General features: G+C 45.4%; 1 long non-coding RNA gene across 1 annotated transcript in view; it reads right to left on the bottom strand.

The window, feature by feature from the left end:
• Positions 1-2,660: 2,660 nt before the first annotated feature.
• LOC140484534 (uncharacterized) overlaps positions 2,661-19,399 on the bottom strand; it is a 40,979-nt gene continuing 24,240 nt past the window's right edge. Inside the window, exons 7-12 of the long non-coding RNA XR_011962240.1 lie at positions 18,647-18,755; positions 15,120-15,201; positions 13,357-13,463; positions 7,788-7,979; positions 4,370-4,439; positions 2,661-3,790 (exon numbers count right to left, since the gene is read on the bottom strand). This is a non-coding gene — a long non-coding RNA (uncharacterized lncRNA). The remainder of the gene's footprint in view (positions 3,791-4,369; positions 4,440-7,787; positions 7,980-13,356; positions 13,464-15,119; positions 15,202-18,646; positions 18,756-19,399) is intronic.

Below are 19,399 nucleotides of genomic sequence, written 5' to 3'. Positions count from 1 at the left end.
AACAGGAAAATAAAGGTTCAGTCACAAATCTGACAGAAACACAGAGGTTATAATTACCAGGAAAAACTTAACAGCTTAAAACTCTTAAGAAAAGAGGAGGCTGAGAGACAACCTGGTACAAGTAGGAAGCTTTGTGTCTGTGTTTTCAGAGATTTGAGGTTGAAATCATTGGGTTGGAAGCATGTTTCATTGCCCCGGGTATTCAAAGGTGCTATCTAAATGTGCATCTTTCTTTCTGCCTATCTGTCTGAGTCAACAATCAGATGGATATGTCATTGTCTGAGTGTTTTCCCAAATCCCTGATTGAATCTACCTCCCCCCACAATCTCAGGTGCCAGCTGCCTCTAGTCCACCCACATGGGCATGTTGAAGAGCATGACAGGAGAATGGATTGAAACCGAGAGTTCAATGCCAGAATTAAATAGGAAGAAGGAAATAAACGGGAATTTTGGATCCCACGGGATACAGACTCCAGGATTAGTCCTTGTGGGCATTCCCACAGTAACACGAGACAGCACTCCATGATGAGAGTGAAATCAGAATGGCAGTGGAGGGAGCCACTGAACATGAGCAGGTTTCATTCGAACACAGGAGGTTTGTTCAGTCAGTAACAGTGTGTTAGACATGGAGGTGAAGTGAGCAGTGAGGGGAAATGTTACCACAAGCTGCAGATGGATAACTTTCATTGGAACAGGAGGAGGCCATTCAGCCCTTCAACCCTGCTCTGCCATTCAATAGATCATGGCTGATTTGTGGCCTATGTTGCACTGTTCAAAACCTCCAAACTCATCAATAAACTCCTCTGCAACAGACAAGATCAATATTAAAAAACGAAACATCTTCAAATGCTGGGAAATCAGGAACAAAAACAGAAAATGCTGGAAAAAAAATCAGCAGATCTGGCAGCATCAGTGGAAAGTGAACCTTTGGGTCCAGTGACCGGTCAGGTGACAACCTGCAGCTGACCATTCTGCCTTTTCTGTAACACTCTCTGGAGCAGTTTCTGGTGCGAGGGGAATGAGACTGTCAATAACAACTGAGAAAATATGAGGATGTGCTCAATCAGAATAAAACACATTTTGGTCTTTCACCTATAATTCAACTGCAAAAATTATTCATTATCATTTCGGAAATAAGATAATAGGCCAGAAATCATCTCTTCATGTCATTGGGTCTGAGAAACTGCTAATTCTGACCTGGTCCAGCCGACATGTGAATCTAGACACTGAATAACGTGGTTGAATCTGAACCATCTCCTGGGCCGTTAGAATGGATGACAAATGCTATGCCAGCAAGTGATGCCGTGATCCTACGAACAAACAAAACAAATCTGATCACTGTGGTTACTTGTGAACTCGCTGGTGTTATTCAAATAGGACGAATGGGAAGGTTTTTGGGTTAAAGGGAGAATAATAGCATTCAGTGAGGTGATCCTTTGGAGAGCTGATGAGCCAATCAGCCTCCTTTTGCACAGTAACAATTCTGTGAATATTTCATTCTGAGCCCTCCAAGGAAATATCAGGGCAGGGTTTGTAAAGAGGTCAGATTGAATGGGTGTCTTGGAGAACACAAGGGAGACACAGGTACAGAGAGCTTTTGGGATGGATTAAATTTTATTTTATACATTTGCATAGTCATCAACATTACAACAGTTAAAACTGGGAGTGTAATTAGAGCAGCAAATACATATTAAACTTTTATGCAGATAAAGGGGATGCTGGGTAAAGATACCGTAGTTAGTGTTTATTTTATTCCAGGCACACCAGCCTTGGAGCACATCCTTCCTGTATCTATCCTCTCGAGCTCTTGAAGATTTTTGTTCCTTCGAAGTGTTTCATGTTTAGATACTCCAGAGAGGATAGCTTCAAGCTCCTCAATCTCTCCTGCCAGGGCAATGCTGCTGTTGGAATTCAATTCACTGGTGCATGTTACTGGCTGCTTCATGGACTGGAACTGGCAATTGAGACTGAATGGTTACTGTATAAAATATCTTCAATGGTATTGCCAGACGTGAGTGGTTTTAGGAAAATGACCTTGGCTTACGGGCATTAAGTGTCAGAGCACTTCCTGTTGTGGGGCATCCTGTTTAGATTCAATCTATTGATAACTATTAGAACTGACTTGCACTGGCTCCGTCAAAGTGGTCAGAGCATTATGGCTGTCATCGAAGGTGGTAACAAACTTCCCATGGGTTAAAAATCGTAAATGATAGAGTAGGTACGAGGTCTGATGGCACTGTTGGAGTATTGATGTTGTTGCTAATCACATTAACTCGGCTGGAGTTGACTGAATTTATATTGTCTCTTTCTGAATCTCAGGATCTCTCTCTGGGCAATAAGTCTCCACAAACAGCAACGTGACAGTGAGCAGGGATCATGTTTTTTGATTTAAATTGTGACTGTAGCACTGCTATGGATCAGCCATGGTAAATACGGTGTTACAAGGGTGGAGTGCTCCAGGTGGGATGCACTTTGGATGGTTGGTGGAATTTGATGGGCCAATTCTCTCCTGCCACACAGTTGGGATTCTATTCTATGATTGAGGATAAAGCAGGGTGCCCTTGGAGAAGGAGCATGTGGTATGTATCAATGCTCTCGATGCCTTTAGATAGAGGTGGGCATCGCAGGGGACACAGTGCTTTATCTCCACTGCTGCCCCCTCCCCCCTAACTCTACTTTGATTTGGTCCCTTCCCAATCTGTCATTTGTAATGGTTTGCTTTGCCCGTAATGGGCTTTGTTTGTAAATATTCAATTGGTTACACGGGTGGTTTACTGCTGGTGATTATATATTGACAAAACCCAAAATGGTGTAATGATGAACGTGGGAAGGTTGCTCAGCTTGTGTGATAACATGTCTGGGTAGGAGAAATGGGGGGAAAAAGAACACTTCATAGCTCACAGAAGGAGAACTGAAAAGCAGTGAAATCAAACCAAAAGGTTCAGACAAGGAGGGAATATTTCCCTGGAGCTTGAGTAACTGGAAAGTGATGGTGTCCGGGAATGGACAGGATTTTGTTTTACAAGGCGTTTAATATTTTTAAAAACTGTTATATTCAGATAGTTTCATTTCTTTTAGTTTTATATATTGTGGAATAAATAGCTACAATATTCACAAACCTTGTGTTAAAGACAAGTGTTAAATAAAATCCATCAAACCATCTCTCTCTGAAAACTGATGTGGAGGTGCAATCTCCTGGAGAATCCCTGCCCCCTTCTTCCTACCTGGTAGATAGCAGCAGGAGGCCATTCAGCCTTTCAATCCTGCTCCACCATTCAAGGGGAAACAGCTAACCATGCAGCTCTATCTCCTGTTCCTGCTGTGTTCCAATCCTCTTTCATGACTTTAACTCGAAGAACTATATCCAAGTCCCCCTTTGGCTTCACTGCCTTTTGTTCCAGTGGTGTTGTGGTGTTACTGTGTGGGTGTAGGCAGGGGTAATGTGATGGTGCTGCCTCCTGGAGGATGCACTCAGCCTCCCTCTTCATCCTGTAGTAACAGCAATTGGGTTTCAGCAACGAGGGTTAGAAACCGTTTCCAGGATATGGGAATCACTGGCTCAGCCAGCATTTATTCCCCATCTCTCGTTACCCTTGAGAAGATGGTAGTGAGCTGCTGTCTTGTACCATTCACAGTCCGTTTGGCGCAGAGAGACCGACAATGCTGGGAGGAGAGTGTTGCAGGATTTTGGCCGAGTAATTCTCCATCTTTGGTTCTTCAAATTCTGGGTAACTTTATCATGATTGGCAAATGATGTTGAGATTTCAGTCTGCATATCTTCATCTAGCACCCTGTGTAAAGGAATATGTACAGATTAGAAATTCAGAACAGACTATTCTAGTTTCTCTGGAATACCCTTTTCCCCCTTTCTTCCCCCAAAGCTGTAACCCTCCAGCCCACTTACTGTCTCCCACCATTCTGATTCTACTACCCCCTCATGTACACCCTCCCCATTCTCATGGAGTTGTTGATAAACAGGTCTATGCCACCACTTCCCATCCTTGGTTAGACTCTGCACCCTTTCTGGGTTCATTTCCTTTCCCTTCAGTTGCTGCAAGTCAATAATGTAACAGCAGAATGAAACAAAAGGAAACAGAAAGGGAGGTGGCAGATCCTGGACAGAAGAGGAACTTTCAGTCTGGGAGAATTGGTCACATCCTTTGTTTCTCATTGGTAGATTCCAGTGTTATGACAAGTTGGGAATGTAACTTGTGGGTGTGGTGACACTTTGACCCTCCAACAGATCAATACTACAAGCAAATGCGTTCCTCCTCCAGACAATCAGAGTGTGAAATACTTTCCACTAGTTACCCCAAAGCACATGCTCGAAAGCTCACCCACATTCTGTACTTGTGCAGTGCCAGGCTTACCCACAGACGTGCGGTCCCTGCCTCGTAATTTGGGAGTTGCAGTCCTCATGCAGCCACTGGAGCCCTGTCTCTGGAACGTGAATGAAAAGTGTGAATGGAGGATGTTCTGTATCGGATCCCCATTCAGACACACAGGACATGTGGGCTGTCACTGGGATTTACTGAGACATCCGCTTAGACAACCTGATTTCTGATGTAAGGAATATAGATTCAGCCAACTGGGGGATAGGGAGGTTAATAAGGTGCAGTAGGTTTTAAGCAGAGGTGGCTCAGTGGCTAGCACTGCAGCCTCACAGCGTCAGCGACCTTAGGCGACTGTGTGGAGTTTACACATTCTCCCCATGTTTGCATGGTTTCGTGCAGTTGTCCAGTTTCCTCACACAGTCCAAAGATGTGCAGGTTAGATGGATTGTCCATGCTAAATTGCTTACAGTGTCTATGCACGTGCCGGTTAGACAATTAGCCATGGGAAATGCAGTGTTACAGGGAATGAGTGGGTCTGAATGGGATGTTCATCATAGGGTTGGTGTGGACTCGATGGATGAATACTGGATTAGTGGTGCTGGAAGAGCACAGCAGTTCAGGCAGCATCCAACGAGCAGCGAAATCAACGTTTCGGGCAAAAGCCCTTCATCAGGAATAAAGGCAGTGAGCCTGAAGCATGGAGAGATAAGCTAGACTGCCTTTATTCCCGATGAAGGGCTTTTGCCCGAAACGTTGATTTCGCTGCTCGTTGGATGCTGCCTGAACTGCTGTGCTCTTCCAGCACCACTAATCCAGTATTTGATTTTCAGCATCTGCAGTCATTGTTTTTACCTCGATGGATGAATACCCTGTTTCTGCACTATTGGGACTCTATTCTATTCTCATGAGGAAGAATGTACTTGTCTCGATGTGTTGTGAATCTGTGGAATTCCCTGTTCAAAATGCAGTGGATGCCAGGACAATGAGCAAATTTACTGAAGAGATACAGATGTTGAATTTGCAATGAGATGAAGGGTGAGAGAGAGCAGGCGGGAAAATCCAGTTGAAACCGAGCTGAGCTCAATCATCACCGTATTAAATGGTGGAGCTGGTTCGAAGGGCTGCATTGCCTCTCCTGTGCCCAGGGCTTATCTTCTTACAGTAATAACTGGAAAGATGAATCCAAAACTCACCACCTTCACCAAAGGAGATTTTCGGAAAATGACAGATAGTCAGGTGGATTAGCATTCCAAGCTTAGATAGTGAGGAAGCGTGTAGGAGATCATAATTTAGCAATTTTAAACAAAGGAGAGACAGTGATTTATGGTTTTAGACTGTGTCTTACATTCACACCGTCCAGAATACTCTGTTGTGATTACCTACCCTGTACTTTATTACAAAGCCAAGGTCTCTGACAATGAAAACCAAAACTCCCAGGAAACATCGCCTCCCCTCGTAATCTGATAAACAGACTTGATAAATCTGGTTGAATTTAGAACACAGATGGAAAGCTGGAAGATTAGATCCACTCCCAAGATCCAGTGCTTAAACAAAAGGAGACTACAATAGGATGAGGCAGGAGTTGGCTAATGTAGACTGGAAGCAAAGAGTTTAGGGTGGGACAGTTGACGGACAGTGCGAGAATATCAAAGACATTTTTTGAAGTGCTCAGCAAAAGTATATATCAGGGAAAAGGAAGGACTAAGGAAAAGAATAATCTGCCGTGGGTGGCTCAGGAAATAAGGGAGTCTAGCAAACTGAAATAGAATGCATACAGATTGGCAAAGACCAAGGAGACACTAGGAGATTAGAAAAACATTAAAGATCAACAGAAAGCGAGATAGGATTGGGGGAGAAAAGTGATGAGTAGCTATTCCCAGGGCCAGAATAGCAGTTTACACTGCTCGAGGGGAACCTATTGTGTGGAGAACACATGGCCTCTGTAATTGTTGAAGCACTTAACTGTTACCATAGAGATAATCCTGATCAGGTTAAAAATCACAGCACACTCCAAAAGCTTGTACTTCCAAATAAACCTGTTGGACTATAACCTGGTGTTGTGTGGTTTTTAAACCTTGTCCACCCCACCACCGGCTCCTCCACATCAGAATCCTGAGAGATACCCCACTGAAACTGAAGCACCTGTCAGATACTTGAGGGAGCCACGGGGGCATGGGGTAGGGGTGTGTGGTTTAACCACAAAGTGCTGAACTGAACTCGACTTTCTAACTGTCGTTGCCATAGAGATAATACTGAGAGACAGTCTCCATTCAAAGTCCCAAACCACAATGGGAGCTGTACATCGGACAGGCAGGGAGTTACCTGATGCTGCCTGGAGGTGTTCTTCATGTACACTATCCATGTAACTGCCATGTCTCATCAATAAAGACTCAAAGAAGACCTCTCCCAGTTCTGTGCCGAGTTATTCCTATCCAGCAGGGTTCAGAAATATGAGTACACAGCAGTCAGTCTTCACAGTGGAGGATACGAAGAGTATGGCTGTAATGGATAAGGAGACTGAGGAAGGTGAGGACCTAGATAATGACCATTATCGTGAAAGAGTTAGAACTGGATATGCTAATGGAGCTAAAGGTAGACAGGTCTCATTGCCCTGATGGAATACATCCCAGGATACCAGAGTTAGTGGGAGAAATAGCAGATGCACTTAGGAGTTGTAGAATCCTACAGCAGAGTCAGGCCCTTTGGCCCAAACTGGCCCATGCCGACCAGAATGTCCATCCACGCTAACCCCATTTCCCTGCACTTGGCCCATCTGCTTCTGACCCTTTCCTATCCATGTATTTGTCCAAATGTATTTTACCTGTTGAGAGTGTTCCTGCCTGAACCACTTCCACTGCCAGCTCAGTCCATATACATACCACCCTCTGTGTAAAACAGTTGCCCCCTCAGCTTCCCTTTTATTCTTTCTCCTCTAACCTTAAACTGATCCAATCAAGCCGTCCAATCCTTGAATTCCTGGGGAAAAGACTGATTGCATTCACCTTATCCATGCCTCTCATGGTCTTATACACTTCTAAAAAAGAACCCCCTCTGTTTCCTCTGCTCTAAACATAAAATCCTCACTTGTCCAACCTCTCCCTATAACTCAGACCCCTGAGCCCTGACAACATCCTTGTAAATTGTTCTGCACTTTTTACAGTTTAATAACTGAAACCTCCATTACATTCCTCATATTTCCAGTATTTCCCCGCGGGGCTGGAACCGACGGGACAATGCCAATGGATTACAATCCATGATCGAGAATGAACTCCTTTACAACAATCCCGTTTTCATAGTGTTTCCCATGGTGCAGGTATCCTTGTGTCTTTCTGGTTGTATGGTTAATTAAAGACTTGTCCTTCTACAAAGCAAAGTTGTGGCTTAATTGTTCCTGGGAAATGTGCCATGATTTTCTAGACTTACAAAAACAAATGAAATCTCTCTCCACACTCACCATGCTGACATGGACTTGGCTGTGTCTCAGTACTTTTGCAGTCACACCGAGATTTGAAATATTCGCCCACGGACAGAATACACACCTTTCCTTCCAGATGAAAAGGCCAATGATATTCAGATCGGCACCGATCAAGAAACTATCAGATCGGAACATGAAGTTCAATTTGTATTTCTCATCCGCAACTCCACCCTTTCAGTACCATACAACAGAGCACACAAGTTACCACTGTTAATACAGGATGGAAATTCATAAGATAATTGTAGTATTAAACTGTAGTTTCCTTGTTCCCCCAAAGCATTAAACCCCAGTCTCACAATTTCTCTCTTCTGTGAACTGAAATCCAAACCAATCCCCCCACTCCTTTCCTCCACACCCACTTCTCACACACTCTCTCTTCGAATTTAGTTTCCTCGTTCCTGATGAGAACCATCCTGCATACACTGCTTCCTGCACACTCTGGCCAAGACCCATCTGACTAAAATGAGCCAAACTGGAATTCTAACTGCAGGCCCATCCTTGTCCCTTTCCATAACAACCCTGAATCTTCACAAAAGAGTTCTGATAACTTTCTGCAAAACACTGCCCCACTGATAGTCTGATCACATGTCAGGGTAGCAAGAAAGGGGCCATTCCTCTGGGTCCTGCTCCTCGAGGGATGAAGCTGCTAATGATAGGTTAATCCCTCACACCCACAGCCTCCTTCCCAGGCACAGACCTATACTGCACATACTCCCACAGTTGGCCAGCACTGCACCCATGAACTGGTCTCCCCTCCTACATCTCGTGCTCCCGATCATACAAGAGTCCTGGTGATTGACAGTAGCTGCTGCCCAATATATCAGAATCCCTACCGTATGGAAACAGGCCCTTCGGCCAAACAAGTCCATACCGACCCTGCAAACAGTAACTTACACAGACCTATGCCCCCTAATGTAACCAATACTATGGGCAATTTAGAATGGCCAATTCACCTGCCCTGCACATCTTTGGATTGTGGGAGGAAACCTGCTCAGACACGGGGAGAATGCACAAACTCCACACAGACAGTCGCCACGGCCGGAATCGAACCCGGGTACCTGGTGCTGTGAGGTAGCAGTGCTAACCACTGAGCCGTCTCTGTCGACGGGAGGGGGCGGGGTGGGAGGACTGGGTGAATGGGATTGTGAACAGTGAATGAATGTGGAGGACACTGGGCGATGGACAGGTCAGTGAGGGACAGGAGCAGTGCAGCAGCAGGAGGGGATCCTGGACAAACTGAGCAATGGGAGAGTCTGACAGGAGAGAAACGACAGGAAGGTTCTGTTTGGAGGCTCAGGCAGGGACAGCTGGGAGACAGTATGGCCTGGTGGCTTGGGCAGGTTTACTAATCAGCCTCTTCAAAGATGCTGTTACTCAAATCTGAGCCTCATCCTCCTAGTCTAGAGGTAAGGACACTTACACTATTTCCTGGTGGGCAAGGGATACTGGGACTGCCTTTCAAAAGGAACTCCCCTGTGTTGGTGACATTAACAAGACTCAAGACAGACTCACTGACAAAATGCTGGTGTCCTTGAACTTCATTCAGAATATTAACACCTATAACTGGGCAACGCGGACCCCAATGTACAGAGTTAAATCCTGGATACTAATAACAGCTTTGTGCATGGGAAATCATCGCTCATGTATTTGACTCAGTTTTTTTGAAGAAGTAACAAAGAGGATTGCTGAGGTCAGAGCATGGACATGATCTACATGTACTTCAGTAAGGTGTTTGAAAAAGGTTCCTCATGGGAGACTGGTCAGCAAGGTTAGCTCGCATGGAGTACAGAACTGGCCCGAAGGTAGAAGGCAGAGGGGGCTTTTCAGGCTGGAGGCATGTGACCAGTGGAGTGTCACAAGGATCGGTGCTGGATCCACTAGTTTTCGCCATTTATATCCATGATTTGGATGTGAACATAAGAGGTATTGTAAGTAATTTGCAGATGACACCAAAATGGGAGGTGGAGTAGCAGGGAAAAAGATTACCTCAGAGTAGAAGAGGATCTGGATCAGATGGGTGAATGGACTGAGGAGTTCAGTTTAGAAAAATGCGAGCTGCTGTATATTTTGGAAAAGCAAACCTTAGCAGGACTGATACAGTTGTTGTGGTTCTGTTCGCCGAGCTGGGAATTTGTCTTGCAAACGTTTCGTCCCCTGTCTAGGTGACATCCTCAGTGTATGGGAGCCTCCTGTGAAGCGCTTCTGTGATGTTTCCTCCGGCATTTATAGTGGCCTGTCTCTGCCGCTTCCGGTTGTCAGTTCGAGCTGTCCACTGTAGTGGTCGGTATATTGGGTCCAAGTCGATGTGTTTGTTGATAGAGTCTGTGGATGAGTGCCACATGCAGTGGGGGGATAGAAAGGGGTGGCACAGAGACAGATGGGGACAGAAAGTGGGTTTAGAGAGGAGGGGAACAGACAGGGGGAACGGGGGGTGTGGGTAGAGACCGACAGAGGGAGGGGGGAGAGACAGACCGGCAGATAAATGGGGTGAGGGGGGGAGACAGACCAACAGGGGGGAGAAAGAGAACAGACCGTCGGGGGGTGGGGGTACAGAGCATGGGGAACAGACAGAGTGGGAAGATGGAGAGTTATTTTGTAGATCTAAAACTCAACCCGGTTCCTGTTTTCTCATCCTGACCTTAATTCCCTCTGAAAAGCTCAGAACAACTGCTTAGTTCTTGGAAAGTAGAGTTTCAGAGAGATCAGGTGCTGAACATGGCATATGGGATACTAACATTTAATGGAATGTGCTGACCAATAAATGGACTCCGGTTCGATTCCACTGTCTGGGTGGTGTTTGCACATTCTCCCTGTGTGTCTGCGTGGGCTTCCTCTGGGTGCTCTTAATTTCCTCCCACAAATCCAAAGACATGCAGGTTAGCTGGATGAGCTTTGGGTAATGGTAGGTTACAGAGTTAGGATGGAATGCTGTTCCGATGGTTGTTATGGTCTCACAGGCCGAAAGGCCTGTTTCCACACTGTGGGGATTCTGTCACTGAGTATCGGGATTAGGAGGTCACGTTGTGGCTGAGTAGGGCATTGGGGAGGCCAGTTTTAGAATACTGTATTCAATTGTGGTCTCCCTGATTTCAGAAAGATGTTACCAGAATAGGACTCAACCTCTTAATGACAAATTCCTGGGAAGTGTTGACAGACAAACAGACCATGCAGTGTGGGTTGATCGTTCCTTGAAAGTGTGGTTGAAGGTAGACAGGTCAGTGAAGGTGGTGTGCGGTATGCTTGCTGTTATTGGGCAGTGCATTGAGAATAGGAGTTGGGAGATCATGTTTACGTTGTACAGTTTATTGGCTCGGCCACTTTTGGAATCCCCAGACTGCTTTCAATTCCAGTCTCCCAGCTATAGGAAAGATGTTGGGAAACTTGCAAGAGTTCAGAATGGTTTTACTAGGGTGTTGCCAGTAGTGGAACACGTGAACCATAGGGAGAGGCTGAATAGGCTGAGGCTATTTCCCTACAGCACTGGACACTTTAGGTGGCTTTATTGAATTTTATAAAATTATGAGGAGCAATGAAAGTGTGACTAGTCATGGTTTCTTTTTTCCCAGGGTAGGGGAGTCCAAACAAATGTGAATCTTTTTTCCAAGGTGGAAATGACAAATTCTTGAAGAGAGATGGGCAAGTTTCAAGGATATGAAAACCGAACCAACTGAAGATGCTGTAAACCAGGAAGAGAAACAGAAGTTTCTGGAAAAGCTCAGCAGGTCTAGCAGCATCTGTGAAAAGAAATTAGGGTTAACGTATCTGAGGAAGGGTGTCCAGACCCGAAACTTTAATTGATTTTTCTTCACAGATGCTGCATGACCTTCTGCGCATTTCCAACAACATCTGTGTAAGTTTAAAGGGAGTTGTTTGGAGTATATACCTGAGAGGAACTTTATAAAGTGCGAGTGAGACCACACCTGGAGTAATGACAGAAGGTTTGGTCCCTTTATTTAAGGAAATACATCATTCCATCAGAGGCATTTCACAGACAATTGACTGGGATGAACCCTGGTTTGCAGGGATTATCTTTAAAGAAAAGGCTGAAGACGTTGGTATTCTACTCACTGGATTTGGGAAGAATGAGGGGATCTCATTGTAACATGTAGGATTCTTAAGGAGTTTGACAGGGTAAATACTGAGAGGAGGTTTGTCATCATGAGGGAGTCTGGAACCAGATTCTGGGTCAGTCACAGAATCACGGATTCTGTTTTGGATTCGTCAAGTTTAAGGCAACACCGACACAGGTGAGGGGTTTCAGTAGCAATGGAGCTGGGGTGAGGTGGAGACAAGCAACATTTAAGAGATTGGAATTCCTGGTGTTTGTAATTGTGTAGATGTCTGATCAGAAGGTCACCTTGGGGTCAGATATGAGAACAATATTGTCAAGAGTGTGGTTCTGTCTCAGACAGTTCCCAGGGAGAGGGAGGGGCTCAGCAGTCAGGGAAAGTGATTTGTAATAGCAACTGAAGGCAATGGATTTAACCATTGCAACGTTCCGTTGCAGGAAATTGCAGCCAATCGCGTAATGGGAGTGTGATGAGCAGTTTGATAACTGAGTAATGGAGAGGGATGGTGGGGAGGGAGAGCTGGGCATTGTCAGTGTACATGTGAAACCTAACACGGTGCTTTTGGACAATGTCACCTCCTGGCAGTATGTAGGTGAGAAACAGGAGGGACCAAGGAGAGATCCTTAAGGGACACCAAATACAAGGAAATCAGAAAGGAAAGGGAGAGTCGGGATGGAGTAGGTTTTTGCAACAACAGTGGGGTCAAATATTAGTTTGTAGCAGAATGAGAGAGAAGGACATAACCAGAAAAGACAGACAGGTAGAACAAGGAACAATATCTGTGAATTGGGGAGGGGGGGTGATGAGGAGGAGGAGCCCAACTCCAAAAGTACTATTCCTACATCAGTGACATCACCCAACTCCACCCTAGTCTCAGCTCATTTACAGAAATACTCGTCCATCCCTGTGTTATCTCCAGACTTCGTTATCCAAACACACTCCTGGCCAGCCTCCCACATTCAACTTCCATGTAATCTCAAGAGTATCTAAAACCCTACTGCCCAAGTGCTCACTTGTCCCAAAACTTGTTGATCCATCAAAAGGCTCCTATTAACAAGCAACAATTTAAAATTCTCACCCTTGATGTAATTCCTGGCTGTGAACACCCCTGTCTCCCTGCACCACACAACCTGTGAGACCCCGACAACTCATTTTCTTTCAGACTCCCAACAATGAGTTTATTCATTGCTTCACCTGTCTAGCTGTTTCTACTGTTGCCAAGGCAACATGGTCTGGAATTCCCACCCTAACCCCCTCAGACCGGAATTCCTTCTTTAAGGTATTCCTGAAAACCTGCTTATTTGGCAATTCTTTTGATCACGTGACCTAATATCCCCAGCTGTGGCCTTATGTCACAAGTTCTCAATCATATGTCTGTGGAATTATAAACATGATAAAAAAAACAAACTGTTGTTGATTTGCACACATATTGTCAACTCTTCACTGTCGCTGAGTGAATAATCTATAACAGCTCTTACCCAAACACATTGTGGGAGCACCTTCACCACACGAACTGCAGCTGTACAAGGAAGTCAAACATCACCTTCTCCACAGGCAGTGGGGCTTTGACATTGATCACTGGTATCTGTGGAGAGAGAAACACAGTTGATATTTCAGGGAGTGCAAAATGCATGATAGGGAGGGAAAATGGTGCAGAATTTGGGATTTTTAAATTTGTGTTTTACAATGTGCACTAAGTTCTGTAAAGCCTCTCATCCCATACCATGAAAATTTCCTTCTCTTCCTGGTCAATATGTCTTTCCTTCCCCCTGCCCTGCACATTCACACATTTCCAATGCCTTGGCCACAACAACACTGTGCTGTCAGTGAAGTTTATGACATGGTTGAGTATTGTCCCGCCCCTCATTCATTCCGATTGGTTGAAGGACCAACTAGCACCTCTCGCCCCCTTTCCCCCACTCTTATTGGTCCTGCGCTGACATCAATAATCCGAGGCCCATTGTGGGCTGGAGCATGCTCAGTGCTTCCTGCTTTTGCTGTTGTTCATCAGGTCTCAGAGAGAGAGAGGGCTCATCCCTGTTTCTCCTGATGTCAGACAATAACAACAACTACCTGCATTGTATGGAGCCTTTCACATTGACAAATCTCCTAAAATGCTTCACGAATGGTGGAAAGGTTGATTAAAGAGAACGATTTTTAGATACATCTTTAAGGCGGACAGAGGAGGTTAGGGAGGATATTCCAAAGGTTTGTGTCCTTGGCAGCTTCAAGCGTGGAGTGATATAGGTGGGGAACAGCTCACAATGGAGACAGTTAGTGCCTAACCATAAGTTGGATTAGTGGTGCTGGAAGAGCACAGCAGTTCAGGCAGCATCCAATGAGCAGCGAAATCGACGTTTCGCTGGTTGTTGGATGCTGCCTGAACTGCTGTGCTCTTCCAGCACCACTAATCCAGTATTTGCTTTCCAGCATCTGCAGTCATTCTTTTTACCTCATTGATGCTAACCATAAGTTAACAACCTCATGTCGTAGCCCCCTACCCCACACACCAGTTTTCTCAGTCTGCCATTACACACTACCTTTAGTTAGCCACTAACAGTCTCCATTAACAGCTAATCACCCTCCCCCAGCCCTTTACCCAACTGTTCTTCTCACTCTATCCCCACCTATCCTTTACTCCTTTTATCCTCCCCCCCACACTAACTTCTGCACATAAACTGACTTTTTTTCTCAGTAACATCTGTCCTAAGGAAGGGACACTGGGTCTGAAACTTTAACTCTGATTTCTCATCACAGATCCTGCCAGACCTGCTGAGCTTTTCCAGAACCTCCTGGTTGTTGTTTCTGATTTACATCTTCTGCAGTTCTTTTGGTTTTAATTTACCAGGAGTTTGTAATTCAGGTCCCACAGCCTCTGTCCCAGTCTCTGCTGTCTCTCCCGACCCCACCCAGTGACACGGCACCTGCACAGCTCATGGACAGGTGCTGTCTTGCTGGGCACACCCCTCACTCACTCCCATTGGCTGCAGGACCACACAGCCTCCTCCTATTGGTCTGGAGCTGCCGTTAATTAAGCTGGCACCGATTGAGAGGTGAGTGGTTGGCTCCTCCCTCTCTCTGCCCTGGGATGAGCTTCATCATTCACAGTGATTGGGGCAGTATCACAAAGCACAGGGGCTGGGGGCTATTCAGCCCATTGGGGCTGTACTCACTCCCACTGGAGATGCTGCAAATCTGTCCCAAGTCCCCTCCCATGTGCCCACGGCCCCCCAAATCTTACCTTAAAAAGTAAAATTCCAAGTCTGTTTCAGAAGACCTGCTGAATCTGCGACATTCAGACTGTTCCAGATGCTCAGCCCTTACTGAGGAAAATAGTGTTCACATTTTCACCTTGTATTATTTGCCAATTACTTGAAAGTAGTTACTAAAAATTGTGACAGTGTTAATAATTCCTCTCTCTCTCTCTCTCTCTGCAAATTCAAGACCTTGGAACCAAATCGGCACCAGATCAAAATCACTGCTTCACCTTCTCAGCTCCAAGGATAATTATCTGTGTTTCAGCTAGCTCACCACAAAAGAGAGGAATGCATCTTAATTTATTAAGATAAACGAAACAGACCTTCGGTCCAATTTGTCCGTGCCAACAAGGAATCCTAAACTAATGGATTCCCATTTACCAGCTATTGGCCTGTATCCATCGAAACCCTTCCTATTCATGTCCCCAATTAGAAGCCTTTTAAATGTTGTGATTTGATCAGCCTCCACTACTTCATCTGGTAGCCCCTCCCATACACACACCACACTCAGCTTGAAAACATTGCCATTTAGATCCCTTTTAAATGTTTCCCCTCTCAACTTAAACCCAGGTGCTCTAGTTTTGGACCCACCTAACCTGAGGAAATAGGACCCCGGCTGCTCACCTTATTCATACCCCTCGTGATTTCATAAATCTCCATGAAGTCACCTCTCAGTCTTTGACTCTCCAGAGAAAATAGCCCCAGCCTATTCAGCCTCTCCCTGGAGGCAAAATCCACAATCCTGGCAACGTTTTTGTAAATCTTGTCCAAACCTTTTCATATTTCACAACATCTTTCCCAGAACAGGGAAATTCAAACTGAAAACAGAATTCCAGAAGTGGCTTAATCAACATCCTGTCCAGCCACAATATGGCGCCCCAGCTTCTGTATTCAATGCATTGATCAATAACGGAGAGCGTTAATGGAGTCCCATTTGCCAGCGGTTCACCCTTATCCCTCTAAATCCTTCCTCTTCATGTACCCAATCAGATGACTTTTAAATGCTGCAATTGTACTAGCCTCCACCCCTTCCTCTGGCAGTTCATTCAATACTTGCAATGCCCTCAACATGAACAAGATGCCCCTTAGATCCCTTTGAAATCTTTTCCCTTTCACATTAAGCCTGTACCCTCTAGTTCTGGACCCACTGAACTTGGGAAAAAGTCCCTGACTGCTCACCTTATCCATGCCCTTCATGATTTTATATGATCACCTCTCAGTCTCCAACCCTCCAGGGAAAATATTCCCAGCCTATTCAGCCTTTTCCAATAGCTCAAACCGTCCAATCCTGGAAAAGTCCCTGCAAATGTTTTCTGAACCCTTTCAAGTTTCTCAACATTATTCCAAGAACAGGGAGATTGGAACTGAAAACAGAATTCCAGAAGAGCTGTAATCAGCGCCCTGTACAGTCACAATATTACATTACAACAGCTGCATTCACTACCCCGCCTACCTGTGACTCTACTTTCAAGGAACTATGAACCTGCACTCCAAGGTCCCTTTGTTCAGCAACGTTCCCCAAGACTTTACCATGAAGTGTATAAGTCCTGCCCTGATTTGCCTTTCCAAAATACAACAGCTCGCATATATCTAAATTGAACTCCGTCTGCCATTCCTTGCTCCAATGGCCCATCTGATCAAGATCCTGTGGTATTCTGAACTAACCTTCTTCACTGTCCACTACAGCTCCAATTTTGGTGTGTTCTGTAAACCTACTGACCATACCTCAAATATTCACATCCAAGTCATTTATTTAAGGGCCCAATATCCATCCTTGCAGCACATTGCTGCTCACAGGCCTCCAGTCTGCAAAGCAACTCTCCATCATCATCCTCTGTCTCCTACCTTCACGGCAGTTTTGTAATGGCTTGCTCTCCCTGCATCCCATGTTATCTAACCCTGCGAACCAGTCTGCTTTGTGGAACCTTGTTGAATGTCCATATAAACAACGTTCACCGCCTGGCTTAATCAATTTTCTTTGTCACTTCAAAACACTCAAGTTAGTGAGATACAACTGTGCATGTACAAAGCCACATTGACTCTCCCTGTCATTCCTTACCTTTCCAAATAGATGGATATCCTGTCCCTCAGAATCTCTTCCAACAACTTGCCTGCCACTGACTTCAGGCTCACTGTTTTCTTGTTCCATGGCCTCTCCTTACCACCTTTTAAAAATAATGGCACCTCACCTGTTGCTATCAACGATACAAATACCTCAGGAGAGGCCCAACAATCACTTCCCTAGATTTCCAGAAAGTTCCAGGATACATCTGATCAGGTTCCAGGGCTTTATCCATCTTGATGCAATTTAAGACATCCAGTACCACCTCCTCTGTAACATGGACACTTTTCCAGTTATCACTGTTTATTTCTCCAAACTCTCAAGCTTTCATATACTTGTCCAGCAAAAAATGACATGAAATATTTGCATATCGTTCGCAGCCCCTGTGTTCCACAGACAGCCTTGTTGACTTTTCAGGGGTCCTATTCTCTGGTCCATTTAATCTTTTGTCTGTGATATATTTGTTTAATCTCTTTGGATTCTATTCCAGGACATCCCAGAAAGGCCGACTTCAAGGACCGTAATCTTCCTCTGACTTGATCAACAATGCCCTCCAACACATACACTCCACTTCCCACACCTCCGCCTTTAAACCTCCAGCCACAACGAAGAATATAACCCTGCGGTCTTCACCTTCCACCCCACTAATCTCCAGATACAGCACATTAACCTCTGTTATTTCTGCTACCTCAAGCCAGACCCCACCACCAGAGACATATTTCCCTCCCCACCTCTATCTGTGTTCCGCAGAGACCATTCCCGCTGCGCCTTCCTTGTTCGGTCCACACCCTCCCACCAACCCACGCTCCACACCCTTGACCCTCCCTTGCCGCCACGGGAATGTAAAACGTGCGGCCACACCTCCCTCTGACCTCTGTCCAAGACCCCAAAAGGATCTTTTCACATCAGGCAGAGATTTGCCTGCACATCCCAAAACCTCATATACTGCATCTAGACACTATGGGAAATTTAACATGGTTCATCCAACTAACCTACACATCTTTGGACTGTGGGAGCAAACTGGAACACCCGAAGGAAACCCTTACAGATACTGGGGAGAATGTGCCAACTTGAACACAGGCAGTCACCTGAGGCTGGAATCAAACCCAGGTCCCTGGTGCTGAGGCAGCAGCGCTCACCACTGAGCCACAATACTGTGGGATCTTTGGTGCTGATGTGCTGCCCCACTGATACCTCGGTCACTCACCCTGCATCATTTCCTAAGAGGCAGTGATGACGGAGTGAAATTGTTGCTAGACAGATAATTCAGAGACCCAGATAACGTTCTGAGGATCCGGGTTTGAATCCCATCACGGCAGATTTTGGAACATAAATTCAATAAATATCCAGAAAAAATAATCTAGTGACGACAAGGAATCCATTGTCAATTGTTGGAAAAACCAATGTGGTTCACTCATGACCTTTAGGGAAGGAAAATGCCATCCTTACCTGGTCTGGTCTGCATGGGACTCCAGACCTATAGCAACGTGGTTGACTCTTAACTGCCCTCTGGGTAAACGCCGCAATAAATGCTGGCCGAGCCAGTGACAGCCTCATCCTGTGAATGAAGAAAGAAAACAGGTCAGGTTTTGTTCCTTCTCTAGTAGGTACAACCTACAAACTGAATCTGAAATGTTCTCGTACACACTGAACAAATACCTTTCCATCCAAGCCCTTAACACTACAGCACTCATAGGCCATGTTGGTAAAGTTAAAACCCCTGATCATTGCAACCATATTATTCTTGCAGATAACTGAGGTCTCCTGGTAAAAGTGTATCTCAATTCCCTGCTGAGTATTGGGAGAGAGTCTATAATACAATCCCAGTAAGATGGTCATCATTTTCTTATTTCTCAGTACCACACAAATAACTTGCCTGGATGTACTCCCAGGAATATCCTCCCGAAGTCCAGCCATAATGTTATCCCTAATCAAAAACACCTCTCTCCCTGCTCTGTTGGCCCCTTTCTATCCTTGCGAAAGCATCTATATCCTGGAACATAAATCTGCTAGTCCTATCCATCCCTGAGTGATGCCTCTGTAATTGCTGTAATATCCCAGTGCCATGTTCCAAACCATACCCTGAGCCCACCTGCCTGACCTGTCAGGCCTCTCGCACTGAAATAAATGCAGTGCAACTGGTCCGTCGCATCTCATTCTGTGACTTGCTTTTGCCTGCCTTGACAGTCTGACTGGTGAACC

This window comes from Chiloscyllium punctatum, chromosome 13, assembly GCF_047496795.1.
Source record: "Chiloscyllium punctatum isolate Juve2018m chromosome 13, sChiPun1.3, whole genome shotgun sequence".
Taxonomy (NCBI): domain Eukaryota; kingdom Metazoa; phylum Chordata; class Chondrichthyes; order Orectolobiformes; family Hemiscylliidae; genus Chiloscyllium; species Chiloscyllium punctatum.
The sequence above is the reverse complement of the archived record's forward strand: the minus strand, read 5'-3'. Positions and strand labels throughout refer to the sequence as shown.